The sequence below is a fragment of the Austrofundulus limnaeus genome, unplaced genomic scaffold (assembly GCF_001266775.1).
Source record: "Austrofundulus limnaeus strain Quisiro unplaced genomic scaffold, Austrofundulus_limnaeus-1.0 Scaffold121, whole genome shotgun sequence".
In the NCBI taxonomy this organism is placed as follows: Eukaryota; Metazoa; Chordata; class Actinopteri; order Cyprinodontiformes; family Rivulidae; genus Austrofundulus; species Austrofundulus limnaeus.
The window spans coordinates 491,383-498,040 of NW_013952523.1; positions in this window are offsets into that span (position 1 = coordinate 491,383).

Below are 6,658 nucleotides of genomic sequence, written 5' to 3' on the forward strand. Positions count from 1 at the left end.
AACCATTTTTCAAGCACTTTGGAAAACTGAGGGGGGACTGAGATTGGTCTATAATTATCAAAGCTATGTCTATCTCCATTTTTAAATATTGGAATTACTGTTGCTAACTTCATTTTTTCTGGAAATATACTACTCTGGACTGACAAGTTACAAATATAAGTAAATGGTTTAATAATACAGTCAATAGTTTGTTTTGTAACGGTCATATAAATCCCACCACTATCAAGAAGTTTTTGTTTTACTTTTTTCACTGTTGATAAGATTTCATTTTCACTTATGTCTCCAAGAAACATTGACTGGAGAATTCTACTACCACCCTGCACAGTTCCACCTATTTTATTATTTGTCTTAATTGACGATGCCAGACCTGGTCCTATATTTACAAAAAAGGAATTAAATTCAATCATCACCTTTTGTTTTTCAATTAAAGTTGTTTCTACCTTAAAAAAGTTGTTTTGAACACAAGTATAATTAGGTCTTATAACACTATTCAGAATTTTCCACATTCTTTTCATGTCACCACTGCTTTCTCTCAACTTTAGGTTATAGTAATTTTTCTTAGCATTTCTTAATAATGTTGTCAATTTGTTTTTATATATCTTGTATTTCATCTTTTTTCAATTCACTTTATAGTGGAATTGACCAGTCTCTTCTCCAACTGGTCCAAAATTCAGCAGCACGTTTGTTAACGGGGACAAGACGGTGTGAGCATATTACCCCTGTTCTACGCTGTCTTCACTGGCTGCCTGTTCCTTTTAGGATTGACTTTAAAGTTCTACTTTTGGTTTTTAAATGTCTAAATGTTTTGGCACCTCCTTATCTCTCTGACGTTATACATCGCTACCATCCCGGTAGAGCTCTGAGATCTGAAGATCAGATGCTCTTGGTTGTTCCCAGGACTTGGCTGGTGACTAAAGGGGACAGAGCCTTCTCAGCTGTAGCTCCTAAACTCTGGAACAAGCTTCCTCCCTCTGTGAGGTCTGCCAGATCACTTGACGATTTTAAATGTCTATTGAGCAGTACTTAGCTGTCAAAGGAACACCTCCCAGCCTGAGACCTTTCTATGGAGTTTGCCTGTTCTTGCTGTGCACATGTGGGTTTCCTCTCTGAGCGAGAGAATGATGGACGTGTCCCCCACCTCTCATACAGTGACTGCTGGACATGAACAGCTGCTGCCTCTGACCCAGAAAAAAACCCCAGTAAAGATAATGGGTGAATGAATGGATGGATCAGGGTCAGTTCGTGGCATAGGCAGTATAGGTAAAAGCTGAGGATGCTGCCTATTTAGGGGGCTACATATGGGGAACAAAAATTACATATTTTATATTTTTTTTATCAGAGTCTAGTTGATTTAGTGTGTAGAATAATCAATGGTTACTCAGGTTTATGTAGGTACTTTGGTGTGTTTCTCAGCTGCTTTGTTACTACATGAGGTTATATGGTGCAGAGGATAGTTAGTGATAAAAGTATCATGATGCAGTCAAGACTAACTACTTGTGTAAATATAAACTACTACAGTGTGAAAATATAAAACAAAAGAAGTATAATGGAAATATCAACTTTAAGAAAGTCTGGTTTTCAGATAAAATACTGATTTCATGTTTTATTAATCCCAAGAATTTAGTAAAATGCTCTATAAATGGCTGGAAAATGCTTAGATTCGAGTTGATATTTTATAAACCTTTCCAGGTGAGTATAACCCTGGAACCCCCTAGAACTGTTTCACTCCACAGCTGCTTGTTAACATGAACAGGTGTTCCTCATTAATGTCAACAGCCGTTGGCAGGTATGAGGTACAACTTCTGGTATTATGTTTCAGACAAATTATTTTTGCAAACTATTTTAACTATATAAGCTGGTTTCTAAAGATAAAAAAAACATCAAAGACAGGACTATTTCATTTGGTATGTGAATGTTTGTAAACTGACAGTGAGATTTAGAAAACTGCACGAGGAGCACCTGCTGAAGTTTTGCCTATAGGGTGCCAAATTGTTCAGGGCCAGCCTAGAGATTGTATACAATATCCTGTACTAACTATTGTATAATTAATCAGTTTGCCATGTTTTACCAGCCTGTTGACAATAATCTGTTCAATTCTCTGCTTTCACATTTGCTTCATTCTTTAATGGACAGTAAAGCTGCTTTTATTCACATACTTTTCTTGGGGCATTTCTCACAAAACGAAACAAGTTTGAAACAGTGAATAAAAAAAAGGCCTAAACATGTTCACTCTGAAAATACTACAAGAAAGATGTGATACTTTTGCTAAAATCTTGATTTTACCTTGCACACTTTCAGCTGGCCTATGCTAACACAAATTAAAAGTCATTTAAGCAGTCTCAAATTCTTCCCTCACTTTCTTTTCCTCTTCTGAGTCCTGCAGACAGACCAGCACTGTGTGCACCAGGGGCGGAGCTACAAGGGTGGTCACTTGATTGGCCACCCCAGGTGCCACTCTCAAACAATTGATAAGTGGGCGGGGATCCAGGATTTTATATTTGCATGGATTTTGTTTAAGATTATTTTTTGATACTTCTGTATATAAATTTCCAGATGTGTGTGTTTGAATCAGTTGAATTATAGCCCTTTGTAAAATTAGCATTTGCATTATTGGTTAACTTAATTTGGGATTAGCATTAGCAATTGGCATGTAATCATGCTTAGATACTCCACAACAAATTTCATCTCAAAAAGTCCTGAAATGGCTGTATTATAATCAATTAAAGCAGGGGTTCTCAAATATTTGGAGTCTCGACCCCCTTACATGGGTGAAAAATGTCCAGGGACCCTCTCATAAACATCATGCTGTTTGTAAAATAATTTACTGTCATTTTAACTCTTAAATGCCATGGGAATATTGTTTTTTGCTTGGCTTAGTCGTGCATTGTCTGTCATATACATTTTTGAAAATAAAACACAAATTTATTGAAATTTTTTGAGGACCCCCGGAGATACAAATTGCAGACACCTGGGGGTCCTGGGACCCCATTTTGAGAACCTCTGATTTAAAGCTAGCTGCGGTTGCCATCTTGAATTTTTCATTAGTATTTATTGGGTAGTTTATTTGGTAAAGATTGTTTTTGGCTGATTCTACATTAATCTTTATGTGGCTGAATAATAAGTTGTGACTAACATTCAGCCTGTTTTTTTTTATTTTCTATTCTAATCTATGAACACACTCAATTTCAGCTTTATTGTTCTTAGAACAGCTGAATTAAATCCATTTGGAATTAACTGTGACGACTATCTAGAATTTTCAAATCCAAAGAGCTTTTCTTTTTTCTTTGTGTCCCCCCTAAAAAATACCCTGGCCACCCCTGTGCCACCTCTTGCAAAAAAGTCTAGCTCCGCCTCTGGTGTACACAAAACCAATAGTAAGACTTTGTTTTTACTGTAAAGTTAAAAGTCAGGGTAGATGATTCTCTTAGTGAGAACTGCAGATAATCTGTCTGTTTATGAATATGGTGATGATCAATAACACACTTTATTTTAAAGAAATAATATTATTTAGTGGATTATTCATGAGCATCCAACACACTCTGTCAGCGACAACATGGTCACAGTTCCAAGCCCAAGAAGTAAATTTATGAGGAAAACAATTCTGTCTAGAGGGGATCAGAGTGGAATTTACTCCCATCTAGTGTTAGGGAAATTCAAAATCCAAACAATTTCAGGAAAACTGTAAAACAGAAATTATTGTGTTGAAAGTATTACATGTTATTTTATTATTGTGATTGTTTGAGTGATGAGGTGTTTTGCAGACTGCATTTGCCTGTTTGTGTGTATTGAGTGGCTTGTGTTGTGAGGCTTGCACAGCTTTAAAACTCAATGGAAATGGGTATGTACATTTTAATCGTATTGTTAATTGTATTTTTGTATTTTGATTTTTATGGACCTCAGGAAGACTAGCAACCACTGCTGTGGAAGCTAATGGGGATCCAAATAAACAGAGCTGAACAGTGCTGCAGATGTTACTCCCAGCATGGTGTTCTTGCCTCTTCCAGCTTCCATCAGTCTTCCCAGTTTAAACCAGAACATCTTTTTATTTAAATAAACTGTGTAACTGCATGGAGTCCTGCTGCTTTGCTAGCTAACAGGTTGTCCTGAAGCCTGAACATGGCTAATCCCTGGGAGCGGTTTCAAACTTCCCCCCATCTTTCAGTTCCTCGGCCCACCACTCCCACTCACCATATCTGTGCTTCACTACAGCGACCTCCACAAAGTGACATAAAGTCAGGTTCATTTGATCCTCATCATCCAGTTACTTTTCTTACAACCACATCCCCCTCGTGTTTGGTTATACATTTGTTTGATCTCTTTAGAACAAATTCTTGCCCTTCTTTAGTTTAACACCAACCTTGTCTGAACATTCAACCCTCTGTTTTTCGTCATCGCTGAAGCCCCAAGTTTTTATTTGCGATAGAAACAATTATTGCATCAAAATGCATCACATGGTTACACTCATAATGAGAGCTTGTTTTTTAATGAATGCAAAAGCCTTTGCAGCTCACTGAAAGAGCTTTCTGTTCTAAGAAGTACAGTAAAACTGTAGCAGAAGAACTGGATCATAATTACAGGTTAATTAAGAATTTTAGCCATTTGACTTGAGATTTTGTGGAACAGGGAGTGTCTTACCTGTTGCACATAGCTCTTTAAATGAACAGTTTGGAGAAATTAAGTTTAATTCTTGCAGGACCGAAGAGCTAAAGGCTAGTCCATGCGTGGCCAAGACCAAAATGTCTGTCATCTTAAAACAACTCCAGTTTTTATCATTTTGTAACGTTTTTTGATTCATCAACCACCATACAAGCACACACACCAAGTTTGCATTACCCCTAATTTATACTACATGTGTTCCATCTCCGCTCCGTTCCGACCTCCACAGCAAACACGCACCCTTTACAATCAATGAGAGTGTTTACACTGGCTGCGCACGGCGGTGGTGAGCAGCGGTGAGCGGATGGCGATCCGTCAAAATTAGATCTGATCCTATTTCTGCCGGACGCCAGAGCTGGGCCGGAATCAATTTTTAAAGATTACGTTGCACCAACAGGAGAAGAACAAGCACAACATCCGTATTTTCAAAATAAGACACTATTAGGCAAAATAATTTGTCAGAATAATGTCGAAATCCCAGCTATAAGAATCAATATATGTATATATTTCTACACAAATGCTGTCAGAATGTATCGTTCTGTTTGGGAAGCAGATGGAAACGTAGCATGAAGCATGTGTGTACACACACGATACACGTGGATTTTATTTTGAAATCAAAAGTTTCAAAAGGATGACAGCGATACATTTTCAACAATGGTTATCAAAAGCCTTTATATTAATGTTTTCAGCTGTGTTTAGAGTTTGTCTTTCACAGAATTAACTATTTTTTGCTCTGACTTCCACATCACTGGATTTATCACGCGATCTCCTTCCTCCACACGCTCCCTCCTTGCACCACAGTGCAGCGGAGCTGAGACGCATGTAGTGTAAATCCGGGGTTAGCCTACAATGTGATTTATGTTAGAGCCAGAGTGAAGTGTTGTTCATCTGTTATGGTGGCACAGGTGCTCAGATTTGTCCTCCACCTCAGGCAAATGCAATGGGGGTGGCCAGCTGGTTCGGGTGTTATCAGTCCATTAAATGGACTTTATTAGCTGTTATCAGTCACATAGAATGGCTACAGACTGTCCTGACAGTGCCCCCTAGTGGATTACCAGTGCCATATACGTTGGAATGCAACAATCTGCTACCACTGGAGTCCGGTCTACTTTATTGTAGCCCGTCATTTTCTCTAAAATTAAGGTTAGTGGCTTTATGCCTCACACTAACCAGCTGACAGTCTGAAGCCATTCTATGGGACTGATAATGGCTAATAATGTCCATTTAATGGATGATAACATCCGAAGCGAGTGCGGTGGCATGGTCACATGTTACCCACCTGATGCTGGCAGGCCCAGCAGCCAGCTTGGTGATTATTACCGTAGTTATCACAAACTTTTTTGTTGAATATAATTTTTTCGGTCATAATTACAAGCGTTGTTTCGACGGGAACAGTTATTTGTGTTTGAATATTAGCATTTGTGTGAACAAATGGAATTTTGGGGAATGATGTTTGAAAACGACAAACAGACGAGCCAATAACAGCTTGTTAACACGGTTCAAGTGAACCCGCTTCCATAGTAGAAAGTTGTTGAAATAAAACACCACCAAAATTTGACATTGGGGTACAACTTTGTGAAATAATGTTCACCTGAACAATGATGAAATTTTGGAGACTGAGGCTGTTTTAAGACGGCAATGATCTGCTTTGGTTTTTGTGCCATCACAGGATTTTATTTTACTCAGAGCAAAATTTCAGAATGGACAGAACGGTCCTTTAAGGTGGTCTCTCATCAAAGTATCTGAAAACTCAAAATTGCAAGAAAAACAATACATTTTCTGTTGCACCTAAGCGACCAGTGAGTCTTGTCGCGTTTTGAATTAACCAGGTTTGAAAATCACGGCCTCGTTTTCCTCCAGTGGGTTATCTTTAAGGTGGATCGGCTCAGGTTTGACAAATCGATGCTCCTCCACCTTAACTGCAGCAAAACTTAATTTATGTGTGACCCCTTACCCCCTCTCATCCACCTGCCATTTACATATGCTCCTCTTCTTCCTCCTT